This window comes from Lepus europaeus, chromosome 2, assembly GCF_033115175.1.
Source record: "Lepus europaeus isolate LE1 chromosome 2, mLepTim1.pri, whole genome shotgun sequence".
NCBI classification, from domain to species: domain Eukaryota; kingdom Metazoa; phylum Chordata; class Mammalia; order Lagomorpha; family Leporidae; genus Lepus; species Lepus europaeus.
Genome location: NC_084828.1, coordinates 155,864,848 through 155,888,269, shown reverse-complemented (window position 1 = coordinate 155,888,269; position 23,422 = coordinate 155,864,848). Strand labels below are relative to the sequence as shown.

Sequence of the window (23,422 nt, the reverse complement as noted above, 5' to 3'; positions counted from 1 at the left end):
GAAGTAGACCTTTTGAGATTCAATGATTGTTTACAGCCTTTGTCTCTTTTGTTGAGGAACAGCTATTTTTTTTTCTTCATACTATTTGTTGAACTCTTTTACATAGTCTATGGTTAACTACACAATCATTAAGTAAACTGAAAATAGATCTTTTTAAAAATTAAGAGTGGTAAAGTGAGAGGAAGGAGGAAGAAGAGTTGGAGCTTGGGGCGGGGGGTATCACTACATCCCTAAGTCTCTATATATGAGATACATGAAACTAATATAACTTAAATAAAATTTTTTTAAAAGTTTTCAACATTTAATCTCAAAAAAAAAAAGTTATCAGAGGGCTTTGCCTTGCTTATAAAAAAGTGAGTGAAAAATCATTTTCAGAGTTCTTTATTCTCAGATATATTTGCCTCTGGTTTTTTTTTTTTTTAAAGATTTACTTATTATTTGAATGTCAGAGCTACAGAAAGTGGAAACAGATCTTCCACACACTGGTTCACTCTCCTAACTGCTGCAAAGGCCAGGGCTGAGCCAGACTAATACCATGAGCCAGAAACATCTTCCTGGTCTCCCACATGAGTGGCAGGGGCCCAAGTACTTGGGCAATTAGCAGGAAGCTGGATCAGAAGTGGAGCATCCAGGACAGGAACTGGCATCCAAATAGGTGTCATAGATTCCATAGATGCCAACATCACATAGAGATATGTATAAGCATTATATGTATATTTAACATAGCAGATATTTTACTTTCCTTAAAATAGTATTAAATACATTATATTACCAGCAGTAGTGCTTTAATATAATTATTGATGCTTTAATATAATTATTTTAAATAATCATATTCTATCATTGATGTCTTAAAGTGGATGCAACATATGGTCTGGTATACCACAATACTTTCTGTTTTAATAATAGCACTTTCGAGAACAAATGACATAAAACAATTTAATCTAGCTTATGATGAAAAGGGAATTTGTGGATGTTTCCATAACTGAAAAGTGCAGGAATTTAAGCTTGACTAAACCCAAAGGCTTCTGCTGTCCTAGCCATATTCCTCTCTCATCATCTCTCCTTTAATTTAGCTTTATTTCTGCCAGCTCCAAGTGTCAAGAAACTGCCACTCCAACATGGGATGCCATTGTTGCAAGCTGTAGCTTCACCCACTATACCACAATGCCAGCTCCAAAACTTCTATATCTTAACCTCATTTCCTTCTTACCCAATGCCCTCTCACAATAAGACACATCAATGAAATAATCTAAAAATTTTATTGATTTTAAAACTCCTTTGCAACTTATTTTCCTCTGTCCCTCTCCCTGTCTCTATTTCTACCTCTCTGTTACCCTGCCTTCCAAAAATATAAAATTTTTAAATGTAAAACTTTCTTCTGCTGCATTTTTAAGTCAAAATTTTTCAAGTACAGTCACTTTTAAACATGAAAATGACTACTCCTAGTATTCCTTTTAAAAAGTTTTCAAGCTACCAAGACTCTTAACATTATGCCCTGTAGACTTGACCTTAACACTGTAAAAGAGTTACTGTATACAGCTCACTCTAGGGTATGAAAAGCAACTTCTCATACTTTATCAGCTTTTGACAATAGGCACTTATGGGACTGAGTGATCTAAAATAGATTAATGAGGCACTAAAGTACCTTAATGAATAATGGAGCGTTTTAAAATTTATTTTGTTTTTTAATTCACTTAATGCAATCCATTTAATAACTGAAACTCTCCTGAACACAATAAAAGGCATATTATGCTGAGGTTTTATTAATTTATTATGTTTCAACTCATTTCTAATTTATTAGTTTTATTAATTTATTCAATGAATTGGGCTTCCCCATTCAAGCATTGTGGAAATCAATCATTTTATATGCAGCAAAATAAGTTTTCAACAGGTTAATCAGAAAATTTGGAATCCATGAGCAAGACTATCATTGGTATAATACAAAAATATAGTTATCATTTAAAGGAATTTAGGATGAATAGAGTCCATTCTAGAATTTTGATTCTATCACTCATAGGAATATAGTTTTTAAAATAATCGAAGATTGATTAGGGCATACTACATCATTCCCCTTTTGTTTTCTTGGTTTTTGTTGTTTTTTGTTTGTTTGTTTGATGGTTTTGGTTTGTTTGTTTCAGAGTTTCTTTTGAGAAGGGGGGGAGAAAGACAGACACAGATAGAGATAGAGAGATAGAGAGAGAGAGAGAGAGAACACCCATTTGCTAGTTCACTCCCCAAATACCCACAACAGCCAAGGTTGCACTAGGGCTAGAATCAGGAGCTAGAAACTCAATCCAGGACCTCTATTTGGATGGCAGAAAACCAATTACTTGAGCCATGTATGCTGCTTTCCATGATCTGCATTAGGAAGCTTAAGCCAGAAAGTGGAAATATAAATCAGAGGTACCCTGATTTAGAATGCAGCTGTCTTTTTTTTTAAGATTTATTTTATTTATTTGAAAGGCATAGTTACAAACTAGGGGGAGATAGAGAAATCTTCCATCTGTTGGCTCACTCCCCAACAACCAGGGCTGGGCCAGGCTGAAGCCAGGAGCTTCATCCAAGTCTCTGAAGTGGGTGCAGAGCTAAAGGACTTGGGTCATCTCCTGCTGCCTTCCCAGGCACGTTAGCGGGGAACTGGATCAAAAGTAAAGAAATGGACTTCTTGAACCAGTATTCATATGAGATGCAGGCATTGCAGGCAGCAGCTTAAGCCACTATACCACAACACTGACCCAAATAATAAAGATCTTGATTAAATGAGTCACATCAGAGTTTCATGCAATCCAAGCTACATTAATGGGGAGTAATACTGGAATTTCCAGCATCTACACACTTCGTTAAAGAAATCTGTAAATACTATCTGGCAGATTGGGTCAAGGAAGGCCTTTCTTTTTCTCATGAAATGACAAAAATATAGCAATCATATAAGTGGAAGGCTTCTCTTGCCTCTTATAATTACTTAAATCCTGGGGCCGGCACTGTGGTGTAGTAGGCTAAGCCTCCACCTGCAGCACCAGCATCCCATATAGGCACCAATTCATGTCCCAGCTGCTCCTCTTCCGACTCAGCTCTCTTCTATGAGCTGGAAAAGCAGTTGAAGATGGCCAAGTCCTTGGTCCCTGCACCCATGTGAGAGAACTGCAAGAAAGTTAAGGCTCTTGGCTTCAGATTGGCTCAGCTCCAGATGTTGTGGTCATTTGGGGAGTGACCCAGCAGATGGAAAACCTTTCTCTCTCTCTGTAACTCTAAATCTCAAATAAATAAATAAAATCTTTTTTAAGAAATTACTTAAATATATAATGATTTTTCCAACATATCTACCTTCCCACCAACACTGCCACCCCTCCACCTCCTCCCTCACCCCTTGCCAGTCCCATTCTCCACTAAGATTCATTTTCAATTAACTTTGTACACAGAAGACCAACTCTATACTAAGATTTCAACAATCTGCACACACACACACACAAACAAAACTGAGAAGTGGTTTTACAGATAACTCTCAATACAACTCAGTAAGGACCGAGGCCCTGTATGGGGAGTTAGTGCACAGTGACTCCTGTTGTTAATTTAACAATTAACACTCTTATGTATGATATCAGTGACCACCAGAGGCTCTTAAAATGAGCTGCTTAGGTGATGGAAGCCCTTTGAATCCACAAACTCTATCAGTATTTTGATAAGGCCATAAGAAAAGTGGAAGCTCTCTCCTCCCTAAAGAGGACAAGTACATCTTTCTTTGATGGCTACTTCTTTCCACTGGAATCTCACAGAGATCCTTCATTTAGAACATTTTTTGCCACAGTGTCTTGGCTTTCCAAGCCTAAAATGGTCTCACAGGCCTTTCAGCCAGACCAGGAAGTTGTAAGGGTTGATTCTGAGGTCAGAGTGTTACTTAAAGCGATTGTCATTCTATCAGTCTGCTGTGTGGACTGCTTCCTGTGTTGGACATTTTCTCCTTTTTAATTCTATCTATTATTATTACCAGACACTTGATCCTATTTAATATATAAGTTCTTTATTACTTAGTTAAAACTTTATCTGTAACATTTAACCAGACACTATCTTGCCCCCTAGAAACCAGAGAACCAAGCATCTTTGGAAAACAGTCCTTCAAAGAAAGTGTATTTCCTCGGTCTGTTTAACTGCCTTGACCACTTTAAATGACCACCCTCCAGAGCAGTTTCAACAGATAACAGTGTTGGCTTGCTTGATACTCAGTAACCTCAGTGACTGGACCTATCTGTCAGGGTTCAACCCAACCTAAAGGCTGGAAAGCTCTGAATCATTTTCCCTACTGAGCCACTTCTAAATTTAACACTTCAGTTCTTCACTCGGGGTGCTATGATCTTAATCCTCCATGCCCACCTTCCTCTCCTGTCTTGCACAGTGCACTATACATTTTTCCATAAATACTTCTTACATGAATTACTGGGTGCTTCATTCTTATCTAGTGTCCCTGCTTTATTTAATCTAGTAGGCAAGATGCTGCGTGGGCTACCCACAAACCCTATCAAAGTGCATAGGTTCAAGTCCTGGCTCCTTTCCCAATTCTAGCTTCCTGATGATGTGTACCCTGGGAGGCAGCAGGTGATGGCTCAAATTGTTGAGTCTTTGTTGTTCATGTGGGAGAACTGGATTGAATTCCCAGCTTTGGCATCAGTTAGGGGCTGCAACAAGCATCTGGGAGTAAGCCAGTGGATGGGAGCATTATCTATTTATCAGCTATCACCTATATCTTTTGCCTTCTCTCCCTCTCAAATACATATTATATTGCATACATCATGAAAATGTGTGATATGCAGGTAGACAGTAAAGAGATTACTATAATGAAGCAAATCAACATATCCATCATCTCACATAGTTACTCTTTCCTGGTTTTTGAGGCAAGAGTAATAAAATATACCTGTTTTACAGGAATCCCATTTACAGTACAATTCATATACATTAGACATCCAGAGTTGCTCTCCTACATGTTTGCCATTTGTATTCTCTCACTTACATCTCTGTATTTCCCCCACTGCCACCATGGTAGTCACTTTGATCTCTGAGTTGTTGTTGTTACTGTTTTTAGGATTTCACATGTAAGAGAGAGTAAAATAGGCAGCTTTGCCTTACTACAATAAAATACCTGAGGCAGCTAACTTACTTAAAAAGTAGAAAGGTTTAGGAGTGTACTAAGATGGAGGAGTAGGGAAGATGCTTGCTGCTCCAGTCAAGGAGCAGATAGCTTAAAAAAAAAAAAAGGGAAAAGAGTGAAGTTTCAGGGAAGAGTTAGGGAGAAAACAGTAGAGGAAACTCTACATAAATTGGAGGAACATAGTGAATCTACATGGAGTGCAAAGATTCACACAACTTAGGACCCCACTGCCGAGAGCCTCCAGCATTGGAGAGCAAGGTGAGACCAGACTGCAGCAGCCCAAGCCACTGGCAAAAAAGCTGCAGGAAGAGCCTCATGGGAATCTGGCTTGAAGCCCCATGGGGGATAGTGCACCCACCAAACTAGAGGGAAAAAAAACAAAGGTGGGGCAAGTTTTCTCTCTCCCAGATCATCTTGCAAAGTCATCCTGTAACAAGCTGACAGAGAGCAAAAGCCATTTTGGGCATACATAACAGCTGTACCAATTCATGTACACACCCAGCAACCAGCCAAACAGAGACTCCTGAGTCTGGTGGGGAGAACAGACAGGAGGTTGGTGCTCACAACTGTGGGAGGCTTGTGTGCTGGGACTGTGAAATACTGAAGCTGTGTGGGAGGACTCAGGGAGTGGCTGGGACAACAGTCAGTCACTGTGGGAGGCTCCACACGATCAGGGCTCCCTGTTTACCTGGCAAGAGACATTGTTGGGGAATCTTCGAGCCGGGCGGCGGAAGCGGAGCCGTGTGCGGCGGGAGCCAGCCGGGCGGCGGAAGCGGAGCCGTGTGCGGCGGGAGCCAGCCGGGCGGCGGAAGCGGAGCCGTGTGCGGCGGGAGCCAGCCGGGCGGCGGAAGCGGAGCCGTGTGCGGCGGGAGCCGTGTCACAGAATCTCGCCAGCGCGGGAACCAACGGAGGAGGGTAAGACCTCAGAAACCCAAGACATTGAGGGGGGAGGGAAACAGAGGCCTCACCCTTCACTCAACAAGCAAAACAAAGAGCACTGCGATTTTACATATCTAAAGCGCAGCCAAACTCAATAACTTTAGCAAAACTGGAGAACACATTGAGGGCTGAATAAACTCTTGGTGTGGTCCCAGAGGTAGATCAAACGAATACTCACAGAGGCCAGATTTCAACTACCCTCAACTCCACTCCCAACTGAGTCAAAAAACAAAAAAACCCATAAATTATCTCCAACATGCCAAACAATAAACATAGAAGCCGAGGTAACAAAAGCAAGGAAGACACTATGACGCCCCCAAATGAGAAAGACACGCCAAAGCAAGATTATGAAGATGAAGAGATAGAGGAAATGCAAGAAGCAGATCTCAAAAAAGTGATAGGAACATTAAGAAATTCTCAAAAACAAATTCTTGAACTACAGAAATCCTTAATGGACAAGATAGAAAATATCTCCCGTGAAAATGAAATATTAAGGAGAAATCAAAATGAAATGAAAAAACTAGTAGAACATAAAACTGAGATAGTGACAAAAAACCTCAATGAAATGAAGAACTCAATAGATCAAATGGCAAACACACTAGAGAGCCTTAAAAACAGAATGGGTGAAGCAGAAGAGAGAATATCGGAATTAGAAGACAGAGAACAGGAAAGAAAACAGTCAAATCAAAGAAAAGAAGAAGAAATCAGAAATCTAAAAAACACTGTCAGGAATCTACAGGATACTATTAAAAAAACCAACATTCGGGTTCTAGGAGTTCCTGAAGGCATGGAGAGAGAGAAAGGATTAGAAGACCTTTTTAGTGAGATACTAGCAGAAAATTTCCCAGGTTTGGAGAAAGACAGAGGCATCCTAGTACAGGAAGCTCATAGAACCCCTAACAAACATGACCAAAAGAGAACCTCACCACGTCACGTCATAATCAAATTCACCACAGTGAAACACAAAGAAAAGATCCTAAAATGTGCAAGAGAGAAACGCCAGATTACTCTCAGAGGATCTCCAATTAGACTTACAGCTGACTTCTCATCAGAAACCCTACAAGCCAGGAGAGAATGGCAAGATATAGCCCAGGTACTAAGAGAGAAAAACTGCCAGCCCAGAATATTATATCCTGCAAAGCTCTCATTTGTGAATGAAGGTGAAATAAAGACCTTTCACAGCAAACAGAAATTGAAAGAATTTGTCGCCACTCGTCCAGCCCTGCAAAAGATGCTTAAAGATGTATTACATACAGAAACACAGAAACACGGTAGCCAATATGAAGGAAGGTAAAGGAAGGAAACCTCACAACAAAAGAACACAGGAATCTCAAACCAGATATCAGAAAATATCTTTGGCAAATGGCAGGGCAAAGTTACTCCTTCTCAATAGTAACATTGAATGTTAATGGCTTGAACTGTCCAGTTAAAAGACACCGATTGGCGGATTGGGTTAAGGAACAAAACCCATCTTTTTGCTGCTTACAAGAAACTCATCTTTCCAACAATGATCCATACAGACTGAAAGTGAAAGGCTGGAAAAAGATATACCATGCCAACAGAAATGAAAAAAGAGCAGGCGTAGCCATCTTAATATCGGACAACATAAACTTTACCATAAAAACTGTCAGGAGAGACAAAGAGGGACACTATTTAATGATTAAGGGATCCATTCAACAGGAAGATATAACAATTATCAATGTATATGCACCGAATCACAGGGCACCAGCTTATTTAAAAGACTTGTTAAGGGACTTAAAGGGAGACTTAGACCCCAATACAATAGTACTGGGGGACTTCAATACTCCACTCTCAGAGATAGACAGATCATCAGGACAGAAGATCAACAAGGAGACAGCAGATTTAAATGACACTATAGCTCAAATGGATCTAACAGATATCTACAGAACATTTCATCCTACATCTAAGGACTTTACATTCTTCTCAGCAGTATATGGAACCTTCTCTAGGATTGACCACATACTAGGCCATAAAGCAAGTCTCAGCAAATTCAAAAGAATTAGAATCATACCATGCAGCTTCTCAGACCACAAAGGAATCAAATTGGAAATTAGCAACTCGGGAATCCCCAGAGCACGTGCAAACACATGGAGATTGAACAACATGCTCCTGAATGAACAATGGGTCATAGAAGAAATTAAAAGAGAAATCAAAAATTTTCTGGAAGTAAATGAGGATAACAGCACAACATACCAAAACCTATGGGATACAACAAAAGCAGTGTTAAGAGGAAAGTTTATATCAATAGGTGCCTACATCAAGAAATTGGAGAGGCACCAAATAGATGAGCTTTCAAGTCATCTCAAGGATCTAGAAAATCTGCAGCAAACCAAACCCAAACCCAGTAGAAGAAGGGAAATAATTAAAATCAAAGAAGAAATCAACAGGATTGAATCCAAAAAAACATTACAAAAAATCAGCCAAACGAGGAGCTGGTTTTTTGAAAAAATAAACAAAATTGACACCCCATTGGCCCAACTCACTAAAAAAAGAAGAGAAAAGACCCAAATCAATAGGATCAGAGATGAAAAAGGAAACATAACAACAGACACCACAGAAATAAAAAGAATCATCAGAAATTACTACAAGGACTTGTATGCCAGCAAACAGGGAAATCTATCAGAAATGGACAGATTCTTGGACACATACAACCTACCTAAATTGAGCCAGGAAGACATAGGAAACATAAACAGACCCATAACTGACACAGAAATTGAAACAGTAATAAAGGCCCTCCCAACAAAGAAAAGCCCAGGACCAGATGGATTCACCGCTGAGTTCTACCAGACATTTAGAGAAGAACTAACTCCAATGCTTCTCAAACTATTCAGAGCAATCGAAAAAGAAGGAATTCTCCCAAATTCTTTCTATGAAGCCAGCATCACCTTAATTCCTAAGCCGGAAAAAGATACAGCATTGAAAGAGAATTACAGACCAATATCCCTGATGAACATAGATGCAAAAATCCTCAATAAAATTCTGGCCAATAGAATGCAACAACACATCAGAAAGATCATCCACCCAGACCAAGTGGGATTTATCCCTGGTATGCAAGGATGGTTCAACGTCCGCAAAACAATCAACGTAATACACTACATTAACAGACTGCAGAAGAAAAACCATATGATTCTCTCAATAGACGCAGAGAAAGCATTTGGTAAAATACAACACCCTTTCATGATGAAAACTCTAAGCAAACTGGGTATGGAAGGAACATTCCTCAATACAATCAAAGCAATATATGAAAAACCCACGGCCAACATCCTATTGAATGGGGAAAAGTTGGAAGCATTTCCGCTGAGATCTGGTACCAGACAGGGATGCCCACTCTCACCACTGCTCTTCAATATAGTTCTGGAAGTTTTAGCTAGAGCTATTAGGCAAGAAAAAGAAATTAAAGGGATACAAATCGGGAAAGAAGAAGTCAAACTATCCCTCTTTGCAGATGATATGATTCTTTATTTAGGGGACCCAAAGAACTCTACTAAGAGACTATTGGAACTCATCGAAGAGTTTGGCAAAGTAGCAGGATATAAAATCAATCCACAAAAATCAACAGCCTTTGTATACACAGGCAATGCCACGGCTGAGGAAGAACTTCTAAAATCAATCCCATTCACAATAGCCACAAAAACAATCAAATACCTTGGAATAAACTTAACCAAGGACGTTAAAGAACTCTATGATGAAAACTACAAAACCTTAAAGAAAGAAATAGAAGAGGATACCAAAAAATGGAGAAATCTTCCATGCTCATGGATTGGAAGAATCAATATCATCAAAATGTCTATTCTCCCAAAAGCAATTTATACATTCAATGCAATACCAATCAAGATACCGAAGACATTCTTCTCAGATCTGGAAAAAATGATACTGAAATTCATATGGAGACACAGAAGACCTCGAATAGCCAAAGCAATCTTGTACAACAAAAACAAAGCCGGAGGCATCACAATCCCAGATTTCAGGGCATACTACAGGGCAGTTGTCATCAAAACAGCATGGTACTGGTACAGAAACAGATGGATAGACCAATGGAACAGAATAGAAACACCAGAAATCAATCCAAACATCTACAGCCATCTTATATTTGATCAAATATCCAAAACTAATCCCTGGAATAAGGACAGTCTATTCAATAAATGGTGCTGGGAAAACTGGATTTCCATATGCAGAAGCTTGAAGCAAGACCCATACCTTTCACCTTACACAAAAATTCACTCAACGTGGATTAAAGACTTAAATCTACGACCCGAAACCATCAAATTATTAGAGAGCATTGGAGAAACCCTGCAAGATATAGGTACAGGCAAAGACTTTTTGGAAAAGACCCCAGGAGCACAGGCAGTCAAAACCAAAATTAACATTTGGGATTGCATCAAATTGAGAAGTTTCTGTACTTCGAAAGAAACAGTCAGGAAAGTGAAGAGGCAACCGACAGAATGGGAGAAAATATTTGCAAACTATACTACAGATAAAGGGTTGATAACCAGAATCTACAAAGAAATCAAGAAAATCCACAACAACAGAAGAAACAACCCACTGAAGAGATGGGCCAAGGACCTCAATAGACACTTTTCAAAAGAAGAAATCCAAATGGCCAACAGACACATGAAAAAATGTTCAAGATCACTAGCAATCAGAGAAATGCAAATCAAAACCACAATGAGGTTTCACCTCACCCCGGTGAGAATGGCTCACATCCAGAAATCTACCAACAATAGATGCTGGAGAGGATGTGGGGAAAAAGGGACACTAACCCACTGTTGGTGGGAATGCAAACTGGTTAAGCCACTATGGAAGTCAGTCTGGAGATTCCTCAGAAACCTGAACATAACCCTACCATACAACCCAGCCATCCCACTCCTTGGAATTTACCCAAAGGAAATTAATTTGGCTAATAAAAAAGCCATCTGCACATTAATGTTTATTGCAGCTCAATTCACAATAGCTAAGACCTGGAACCAACCCAAATGCCCATCAACAGTAGACTGGATAAAGAAATTATGGGACATGTACTCCATAGAATACTATACAGCAGTAAGGAACAATGAAACCCAGTCATTTGAAACAAGATGGAGGGATCTGGAAAACATCATGCTGAGTGAATTAAGCCAGTCCCAAAGAGACAAATATCATTTCTTTTCCCTGATCGGCGACAACTAACTGAGCACCAAAGGGGAAACCTGCTGAAATGAAATGGACACTATAAGAAACAATGACCTGATCAGCTTAGGTCCTGACTCTAGATATAGAATGTAATACTTTATCCTTATACTTTGTGTTTCTGTGTGGGCACAAACTGATGAGCTCTTTACTAATGATATACTGAAGTGATCTTCTGTATATAAAGAGAATTGGAAATGAAAAAAAAAATAACAACCTGGTATTGAAGGGGAAATGGCATAGAAAGTTAATTAATTTGAAAAAAAAAATCATGTGGGTTCTCTGTCTTTAATGTGCTGTACATTGCTATTTGATGCTATAATTAGTAATCCAATGGTAGTTTTTTTTCACTTTGTAGTGCTATATGGGCAAAATGTTGAAAACTTTACCTAATATATACTAAGCTGATCTTCTGTATACAAAGAGAATTGAAAATGAATCCTTACATGAATGGAAGGGGAGAGGGAGCGGGAGAGGGGAGGGTTGCGGGAGGGAGGGAAGTTACGGGAGGGGGGAAGCCATTGTAACCCATAAGCTGTACTTTGGAAATTTATATTCATTAAATAAAAGTTTAAAAAAAAATAAAATAAAATAAACATGAATTTCAAAGCCCCTGAAAAAAAAAAAAAAAAGAAATTTCATTCTTCCAATTCCTGCCCCATCTGTTGGGATCCAAACAGTTCACCTAATTCAAATTGAGTAGTCATTATTAAATATTAGTTAATTATTACTTTTTTACTATTTTCTTTATTTAAAAGGCAGAGTTGAGAGAGAGGGAAAAAGAAATCTTCCATCTGCTGGTTCACTCTCCATATGACAGCAAAAGCCAGGGTCAGCCCAGGCAGAAGCTGGCAGCCTGGAATTCCATCAGTTTCCCATGTAGGTGGCAGCGTCCCAAACATGGGCCATCTTCTGCTGCTTTCCCAGGTGCACGGGCAGGGAGTTGGATCAGAAGTTTGCAGCTGGGACTGGAATGGGCACCAATATGGGATGCCCATTGCACCACAATGCCACCCCTGGCTCCCCCATTAATAAGACTTTAAACCAATGTATATAATCTTAATATTCTTTCATAGGTCTAGGCCAATAATCTCACCTTCAAAAAGTTAACATCAAAGACAGATTCAATCTGTGTATCATATGTTTTAGACTTGTTGGTAGAAAGAAACTAAAAACATTTTAGATGGTTGTGCTTAAGTTTACTGGCTAAACAAACTACACCATGTTAGATATTTAAGAGGTGTTTTCAAATACATGATTCTTAAAATTTATAGAAGGCATTGGACCTTCTGGTAAATGTTTTCTTAAGTTGTTATCTAATGGTTGAAACGGTTTGCTAAGTATTCATGTGATATTGCTATTGTCAGCAAGCGATCTAGGACTTGCTCCCTCATTTCTCTATTCGAAGCCCAACTTGTTCTTTCATTTCTCTATTCTCTTCAAGGTAGGAAACTAATTCTATTATGAAGGAATCTGTAGGATGCACAATTTAATCTTTAGACCTTATAAAAGAGATGGCTAACATTTTTCTGCAATAGCATAGCCAAAATAAGAACTCAAATAATAATCTCATAGCTAGATTCACTTCGCCATCAGCGAAGTATACAGTAAGTAGAAAAAACCTCCCTTTCAGACCAAAGGGAAAGAAAGTTTTAAAGTGAGAATATAATTTTCCTCATGGGCATTGTCTACCTTAGAAAAACTACTACAGAACATGCCTGTGACTATAGACTTGTAGTTCAGGCCACCGAAGATTAGAGATGGGAAACGGGCACTCCCTTGACTTGCATCCTCTGGTCTGCTTTAACACAAACCAGGAGGAAAGGAAAGCTCGGCATCAGAAGCAATGGGTGGCAGGCCTATTAATGGCTGATCTGTACAGTGATCTGCCCTCAAGGAGACCCAACAGGCCAGTCCACTGCAGTGGCTTTCAATGTGGTAAGCCTGGGCTTCAGCAGAAGTCAGCTTGTGAAGAGCCCTGGCAGCTCTGCCAAGAGTTGGATCACTGGAAATGGACCTGCCCTGGAGTCGAAGGATGCCCAGGTCAGAGCCACAGATCTTATTGGCTCTAAGCTGAAAAGCCCTTCACTCAGCCCAACTTCCAAAGTGACCACTGCAGCTGAGGGGATGGTCAAGTAGGGTCAGCAACATTGCAGGCAGAACTGTAAATTTCTTGTTAGAGATGCCCCCTGCCTTTACCTGGCCAGCTCTCCTCCCAGGCCAGCCAAGTAATGAAAGTCAACAGAGTGCCTTCCCCTAGGAGGTTCACACCTCCCTTAGGATATACCCCATGTGAAGAGATAGATAGGTCTGGGCCTCTGAATTTACAAGGCCTAAAGCCCACCAGATTATTATCAAGCCGCTTCTGTCAGGTTCTATTTGCCTCTCAATCAGAAAACTTAATTGTAGCTTAGACAGCACCTTTCTTAGCTCCTCTAATAATGACTCTGTCCTTTGTTCTAGGCCCTGTCTAGTGCACTTGGGCCTCATTCCTTTGTAATCATAACCTCTACTCTACCACCAATGGCTCTACTCCCAACATGTGTGTACTGATGGTCCTCTTCCCCACTTAATGCTGTATAATTGTTCAAACCTGGTAAATGCCACTCTTAGGATCATTGGTTACTATCCTCACTCTGTCTTTTATGACCTTGTCTAAATATGATCAGAGTCGGAAAACTTGGAAGGCTTCCATAGCCTTGGCAACTCATGACGACAGCCTAAGATGGTTACTGGCGCCATAAACTAGAGTGTCAATTTGTTGGGTCAACAACAGGAGCCACTGTGCACTTGCTCCTCATGTGGGATCTCTGTCCTTAATGTGCTGTACATTTTGATTTAATGCTATAACTAGTACTCAAACAGTATGTTTCACTTTGTGTTTCTATGTGGGTGCAAACTGTTGAAATCTTTATACTAAATTGATCTTCTGTATATAAAGAGAATTGAAAATGAATCTTGATGCAAATGGAAGGGGAGAGGGAGCGGGAGGGGGGAGGGTTGCGGGTGGGAGGGAAGTTATGGGGGGGGGGGAAGCCATTGTAATCCATAAGCTGTACACTGGAAATTTATATTCATTAAATAAAAGTTAAAAAAAAAAAAAAAACAAAGACAGATTCAAGATGTGGTCAAAGATCATCAAATTAGAATATTTATCAGAAAATTATAAACTGCCTGAACATGCCTAAACACAACAAAATATTCTGCAGCCATTTAAAAATTCATGCTTTTAAATCATATTTTTAAGAATCTTTATGGTTATATAAAAAAGCTTCCAATACAATGTTAATTGAAAATACAAACAATATGAAAGATACTACTTTCCAATATTGTAAAATTTTACTACTTTTATAATTGGAGGAAAAGTTACATTGAGAAAAAAGGAAAAAAGAATCTATCCCAGAATAAATGTGACCCACAATTGAATCTTCTCAAAACACAATTCCAGGGGCAAGCATTTGGCACAGTGGATAAGATGCAGCCTGGGGTGCTAGCATCCCATTATCACTTCCAATTCAGGCTTCCTGCTCATACGCACTGCAGGAGGGAGCAGATGATAGTTCGAGTGGTGGGCTCCTCATCATCTGTATGGGAAGCCTGATTGAGTCCCCAGCTACAGCCCGGCCAAGCCGTAGCTGTTGCAGACGTTTGGAGAAGGAACCAGTGGATGGGACCACATTCTCTCCCTCTCTCTACCTTATCAATAAATAAATATTAAAAGTAAAAGATAATGGCATACATGCACACCTATACACAATATTAAAAAAATGTGCCAAACCACAGCAATGTTAATATAAACAAAGAACCTACCAAAATGGTTATACTAAGAATAACTTTTTGGAGTAAGCCACTGGACTTACTTTGAGATGTAGAATGATGACTGGCTTAATACAAATTTGAGAGATTATTTAACTAAAATTATCCTAATTCTGCCAAGATTTTGAAAATTTTCCAAAATTCATAATCAAATAAACCATGGGAGCTTTTGAGCAATTGTAAACCATCAAGCAGATTCAAGTAAAACCCCAGCTTGAGGAACGTCAAGATTTAAATATCAAATTAGCATCATTAAATACACCTAAATGAACAAGATTTAAATTCTTCTCATTTTTAGACATTGTTATAATAACATCTAGTCTAAAAGGCATTCTTATAGCACACAAGCTTCATTCAAATGATTTTGTCAATTTTAAAAAGGAGAAAAAACAGAAAGTGTAAGTGTTCTAAGAATTTGATTCTGCATTGTTCAGCAACACAACTGCGCAGAAACACACACTACAGTTCTGAACTCTGTCCATAACTTTCCTGAGCTCACAGTTATCTCCTGAAACTGTGAAAACAATTTGTCCATCATCATTTTTCTAGAATTTTTTTCTGCTACAGTGTCTTATGCTAGACTATGTCTTGATTTACATTTTTTTCTTGTGTCAAATATGGTTGAATGATATTTCAAATAAGCATATTATATAATTCTTCAGGGAGGAGATTTTTTTTTATTTAGTAAATATAAATTTCCAAAGTACATTTTATGGATTACATTGGCTTTCCTCAACCCCATAATTTCCCTCCCATTCGCACCCCTCCCATCTCCCGCTCCCTCTCCCATTCCATTCACATCAAGATTCATTTTCAATTATCTTTATATACAGAAGATCGATTCAGTATATATTAGGTAAAGATTTCATCAGTTTGCACCCACACAGAAACACAAAGTGTAAAAATACTGTTTCAGTACTAGTTATAGCATTACTTCACATTGGACAACACATTAAGGACAGACCCCACATGAGGAGTAAGTACACAGTGACTCCTGCTGTTGACTTAACAATTTGTAGGGAGGAGATTTTTTTTTAAATGACAATTGGGCTTTGCCTAAAATTGCAATCAATGACACCTAGAAAAATTCAATTGTATCTCAAATATAATTTTCTAATCACTTACATGTAATTTTCCATTGTTTTAGCATGTTACACATTTAAGAGTTTAGAACACAGTAGATATACAACTTTCCTAAGAAAACATGCCACCTGCTTTGTTTTATATATCAGTTGTGACTTGTATGTTTCAGAATGTATAGATGGCCGGCGCCGTGGCTTAACAGGCTAATCCTCTGCCTTGCGGCGCCGGCACACCGGGTTCTAGTCCCAGTCGGGGCGCCGGATTCTATCCCAGTTGCCCCTCTTCCAGGCCAGCTCTCTGCTATGACCCAGGAAGGCAGTGGAGGATGGCCCAAGTCCTTGGGCCCTTCACCTGCATGGGAGACCAGGAGAAGCACCTGGCTCCTGGCTTCGGATCAGCACGATGCACCAGCCGCAGCGGCCATTGGAGGGTGAACCAACGGCAAAAAGGAAGACCTTTCTCTCTGTCTCTCTCTCTATCCACTCTGCCTGTCAAAAAAAAGAATTATAAAAAAAAAAAAAAGAATGTATAGATAATTGGTTTTTTAATGATTTTCTATTTAAGTCTGTTTTTTGAAAACTATGTTAAGAAATAAATGTTCACTATAAATGCCACAAATATCATACAGTTTGTTTGCTGGAACCTGTACACAATACCAGAAAATATTCAGAACAAGCTTTAAGATGAGAATTAACTGGCAGATCTTTTGCATATATTCTAGATTGTGCAAAAGAATAAACACACCAGGAAAGGGGAGGGAAACATTCTTGGAAGTAATCACAACAATTAGATAATTTTTCCATTATTCGGTGGAGCCAGTGACATTCAAAATTAAAGTATTTTACCATAATTATTGATTGTGTCTGTGTTTTACAGAACATAATAACCAAACAGGCATTTTTTAAAATAGACTTCATTACATTGAGTTAAACATATAGATTGATATTGTTAACAGAAGCTTTCTGAAAATTATGGCTGAGATGTCTGCAATCTTAATTAAAATTCCAGGAAGCCTGATGAAGCCAGGAAGCTAAAGAAAAAAGAAATAATTCAATCTCCTGGTTAGCTCTCAAATACCAACTCTCTTCTTAGGAGATTATGAGACAGCTACAAGATTTACTGGGCACTGTTACACTAGGCACTGCTACATCTTGTCCACTTTATCATTTTGTTACCTACATCCCTCCTGGGGTAAATCCAATTAAGAAGTAGCCTGACCATGTCCTTAAAGGCTCCTCCTAGAATGGTACTGGGAATGGGAGGGGGGAGGGAGGAGAGTGGGTATGAGGGCAGATATGGTGGGAATAATCACCATATTCCTAAAGTTGTACTTATGAAATGCATGAAGTCTTTATTCCTTAAATAAAAGGTTCCTTTTTGGGGAAAAAGAGAAAATATGTTACATATACACAATGGATACTATTTAGCCATGAAAAGGATGAAATCTTGACATTGCAACAACATGTATGGAACTGGAGGTCACTATGTTAAGTGAAATAAACATCACAGAAAGACAAAGAAAAAAAAAACTCCTTCTAAAAGTTATATTTTCTGCCTACTTTGATTGCCCTGGCATATACCTTTGGTCAACCTTTTCCTACTAACCTAACAAAAGGAACTGAAGTTCCAATCTCAGGTATATATGCCACACTTATCTCTGTTTCTTTGTTTTCACAATCTGATTTATCTTTTCTTATTAAATTTTGACTTTTCTTTCTGGTCCTGATTTTCTGAAACGTCTTACCTTTCTAGCTCTCAGAGAGCAGAAATGTCTGTTCCATTTGTTGATAATATCTGAAAACTGCCTTTTAATAAATTATTCAAAAACTTTGTCAAATGATTTATCATCCAGGGCTGAATGCTCTAATTTATTTGCCTTGTGAATTACTGTAATTCTACAGATTGGAGCATAAAAATTAGAGCCAAAGACCTCAAAGCTAGCTTTCTCAAATAATACTTCTAAATAAGTGAATATATCTACATTTAACATAATCTAATGCACTTACAGAAAATTAATGTATCCACAGTGAAGATAGTTCGAAGAAATGGTAATTGGTTGAAGGAAAATTTTCCCATCATCTTCACTGAATTGCTTCCAGGACCATCTTTGTTTTCTCTTTTTCTATTCTGTTGGCAATCTACAAGCTTAATAGAATCTGCTGGTTACACAATAATTAACACAAAAACACTGGTCAATTCTTCTTATGAAGGAAATCTTTAACTTTTCTCGGGGAGATTCCAGGCAGTAGAACACAATTAATGCCTAAATCATGGATATCTGAGTCTGAAAGGCCAAGTTAAATATCCTTGGCAGTAATGTAAGGTGAACATTCATCTGCAATATGCCAAGATCTGTGCACGCAGGAGTTTCCTTTAGCCTGGCATGCATGCGAACACTGCTGAAGAGTTATTAGCCTTTAATGTCACTTTATTAGCCTACTTTTCAAGTAGGATACAATGAGAAAATGTAACTGTCCACAATACTACCACTCATTCGATATAAATTACTAATATTTTAAGACAAGAGGGTCGGTCCATCTACTGAATAATATTACTGTAGTTTAGTCAATGAAACAATAACTCTACCTAGTGACAGGCAAGTTTAAGGAATAACATTATGATTATGATTAACTAAATGTTTGATGACTGACAACACCACAGTAGATAAGGCTAATTTTTAATCATAATCTTCTTCCCAATACTACAAAGTACATTCCCCGGGGCCAAGATTCCCTCGTACATTCTTATACTGCTTAACAAGGGGTTCTGAAAAATTCCAAACTCTGGAACTACAAATTTACTAGACACTTAAGCAACAAACACATACTTCATCTAAAAATACAGATTTACCCATTTATTCTTGAAAACTTCATACTTTCACATTGATATACCCATTTCAAATATATTTAACCAAACTCTAGTTACAGATCTTCAGACTGATAAAAATCTTCACTATTTTTAATAGAACGGTAATGATTATCTTTGAACATTCCTGTACATTTATTTAGTTGTCTTTTTGCAATAATGCCAAAAGTCATAAATCACATTTTAGTTTCTTTCACTAGATTTCTACATAGATTTCTACTTTTCTAATTGATATTTTAAAGATTCTTGTATATTAAGGAGTTTAAACCTTATTATAAAGTACTTTTATCATTTGCCACTTTGTTTATGACATTGAACATTTAAGTAGTCATATTTATCAATAATATTGTTTCCTATTGAAATAAAATTTTACTAAGCTAAATAGGCTTACATTTTTCCTAGTTTTAAAAAGGTCTATACATCAAGTTTCGTGTCGAAAGATAAGAGAAGATGGCTGAATACAGTGTAGCCAAACTAATTTCAGCTGCTCTGGAATATAAAAACAACAAAGGAAGGACCATGTTTCCAGGAATCTGACTGACAGAAAAACTCAGCAACAAAGTGAAAAAACAATGAAGACTCCATGGAACAAGAGGAAAGAAGACAGAGACACAGCTGCAGCTGGTCATGCAGTGCAGCCAACTGCCAGCTGCAAGGTGGCATCATACCACATCCAGGTAGAAAGAAATTACTGCACATCTCACTGCTCAGTTTTAGCTGAGAGGGAATTCCACAGTCACCTACTAACCTTTACTGGAGAGCTAACTGGGGTCTGAGCAACTGCTGGCCTTGGAGCAAGGAAAGCATCGTGCTTCCTTACCCTCCCCTCTCTTGCAAGACACCATACTTGGCCAGGAAAATCAGGGAGTCAGGAGGAGGCGCCATATTCTTAGAAGTGAAAGGAGTCTGCAGCAACTCTTGTCATTGCTGACATTGCCTCAGAGAGAACCTTGTAGAACATATCAACTTTGAATTTAGCCTGGAGCACTAGCAGGAACCCTGCACACACAATCCTACACAGGGAGACCACATTGCCTCCTTCCCTTCTGCCAACAAGGGCTCCCAGAGACAAGCAGGGAGGAAGTGCCATCTTGACAAGACAAGTGCAGAGTGCAGTTTGTGCACATGCAAGTAGGGGATTTTATCTGAGGGATAAACCTGCAGTCCCTTCCAATTCTGAGTCTGGCCTAGAGTATTGTCAGAGGGCAGGGCACCCACTTAAGCCAGTGAGACATTTGCCTCCCCTAACTCTGTATCCAGCAACCATACTCAAACTACAAAGGTGGAAATAGACAGGCAGTAGGCCGTGGCAATGCTGCAGCTCTCTTTGTGGTTGGAGCAAACTCAGAGAGCTAAGAATGGATCCCCTGTTCCCTGTGACTGTGGATCCCTGTGCACTATTACTGTGGGGTTTCTATGACTACATCAATGGGCATGGGATGTAGATGGGTCTGTGGGCAATCACTGTGCCTGTTTTAAGGGGCTCAGAGTTCACTGAGTGCTTGGGAGGGTCATTGCATATCTTTTGTGCTGTTTATGCACCTGTGTGGATGGGATATGTAAGCACTGTGGGTTCACCCTGGGCATTGATCAACTTGGCAGCTGACATGATCATACCCATCTCCTGAGGACAACAAAAAAGACCTACCATGAACAAATTGTGTGTCACCCTGGACTCTAGGGTCACTCCTGAGTACTGACTGAGTTCACTGGCCTCGCTCAACACACGATTATGAATACACACAGAAGGAACAGACATTCCACCAATCCATAGAGGCAAATTTCCTTGATAAAAAGCCATCAGAGGAGAAAACCAATAAGTGGTTCCACAAATGCCAAAAAAATAAATATAGAAACACAAGAAATATGAACAAGGAAGACAATATGACTCCCCCAAAGGAACACAAGAACACTTCAATATAAGAATGTGAAAAAGAAGAAATTGATGAAATGTCTGAAAAGGAATTCAAAATAATTACTCAAAAAAAATGAGAAGCAAATTTATGAGTTAAAGTAATCCATACACAATGTGGATGGAAATTTTTTCCAAAATATAGAGATATTAAAGGGAAATAAATCCAAAATATCAGAAATGAAGACTTCAATATGTCAAATAAAAATACAGTGGAAAGCCTTAACAACAGCCTTGGAGAGTCAAAAGAAAGAACAGAAGACAAATCTAGAAACACAAATCTTTGGAAATATCTGTCAGACAAAAAAGACGAAAATAAAATTAGAAAAGCTGCAAACAGTTTTCAAGATATTTGGGACACTATCAACGACATGACATATGGTACTTGGGAGTTCCTGATGCTATAAAAACAGAGAATGGACTGGAAGGCCTATATAGTGAAATAATTACAGAAAAACTCTCCAATTTGAAGAAAGAAACATCAAGCACAGGAAGCACATAGAAGTCTTAATAGATATGAGCAGAAAAGACTTCACACCACACATTGCAGTCAAACTTTCAACAGTAGAACATAAAGAAAAGATTCTAAAATGTGTAAGACAGACTTGCCATATCACTTTCAAAGGATCTCCAATTAGAAATACAGCTGACTTCTCAACAGAAATTCTACAGGCTAGAAGAGAATGGCAAGACATAGTCTAAGTCTTACAAGAAAACTGTCAACCCAGAATACTAACTCCTACAAAACTCTCATTTATGAGTGAAGGTAGAATAAAAACCTTCCAGAAAAATCAGAAATTAAAAGAATTTGTGACCACCCACCTAGTCTTACAAAAGATGCTTAAGGATGTGCTACACACAGAAATATAGAAAGATAGTCATTATTATGAAATAAAGTGAAGGCAGAAAGTCCCCAGTAAAAGTACAAAGGAAATCTAAAGTAAAGAATAGGACTATCTATGGGACAAGGGCAGGGCCAAGTCATTACTTATCAATAATAACCTTGAATGTAAATGGTCTCAACTCTCCAGTTAAATGATAAAGACTGACTTAATGGATTAAAAACAATTCCAATGTATTTGCTGCCTACAAGAAACACATCTCACCAACAAAAATACAGACTGAAGTGAAAGATGGAAAAATAAGTTCCATGCTAATGGAAAGAAAAAAAGGGCTGGTGTAGCCATCCTAATATCAGACAAAATAGATTTTAACAAAAAAACTGCTAAAGGGACAATAAGGGCACCATGTAATGATTACAGGATCAACTCAACAGGAATATGTGACTACAATAAATGTATATGCATCCAATAACAGGGTGCCTGGCTATTTAAAAGAAATGTGAATGGATCTAAAGAGAGACACAGACTCCAATAAAATAGTAATGGGGTTCTTCAACACACCATTTCATCAATGAACTGATCAACTAGACAGAATATCAACAGGGCAGGGCTGCTGCTGTGGCATTGGGGGTAAAGCCACTGCCTGTGGTGCTGGCATCACATATGGGCACTGGTTAAAGTCCTGGCTGCTAAACTTCTGATCCAGCTCTCTGCTATGGTCTGTGAAAACAGTAGAAGATGGCCCAAGTCTGTGGGCCCCTGTACCAATGTGGGAGACTGGAAGAGTCTGCAGACTCCTGGCCTCAGATTAGCCCAGCTCCAGCCATTCTGGTCATATGGGGAGAGAACCAGCAGATGGAAGACATCTCTCTCTCTCTCTCTCTCTCTCTCTCTCGCCCCAAATTTTCAACAAATGAAAAGCATTATGGGCCAAACAGACCTGATTGCTATCTATAGAACTTTTCACCCTAGAGTTGCAAAATACATTCTTCTCATCAATGCATGGAACTTTCTCTAGGAAAGACCATATAATAGGCCATAAAGCAGTCTCAACCAGTTCAAAAATATTAAATCATACCATTTCTGGAAATGAATAAAGATGACAATACCTCATCAAAACATGGTATACAGAAAAAGCAGTGATAAAAGAGAAGTATATAGCAATTGATGCCTACTTGAAAAAACTTAAAGGTACCAAGTAAATGAGCTATTTCTATCAATGCACCTCAAGAACCTAAAATCACAACATCAAACCAAACCCCAAATTAGTAGGAAGAAAGAAATAATTAAAATTAGAGAAGAAATAAACAAAATTGAAAAAAACAAGATATTGGTGAAATTTAGAACTGGTTTTTGAAAAAATAAACAAAATTGATACACCACTGGCCCAACTAACAAAAAAAAGAAGAAGACTCAAATCAAAAAAAAAATCAGAGGTGAAAAGGAAAATGTAAAAACAGATACCACAGAAATAAAAAAGAATCATCAGAAATTACTATAAAGAGTGGTATCCCAACAAATTGGGGGATCTAGAATAGATATAATGGAAAGATTTCTAGACAGATAGAATCTACCAAAATCAAGTCATTAAGACACAGAAAATGTAAACAGACAAATAAGCAAGATGGAGATTGAATC

General features: G+C 38.6%; 1 pseudogene; it reads left to right on the top strand.

The window, feature by feature from the left end:
• Positions 1-5,332: 5,332 nt before the first annotated feature.
• LOC133752126 (succinate dehydrogenase cytochrome b560 subunit, mitochondrial-like) overlaps positions 5,333-23,422 on the top strand; it is a 52,568-nt pseudogene continuing 34,478 nt past the window's right edge.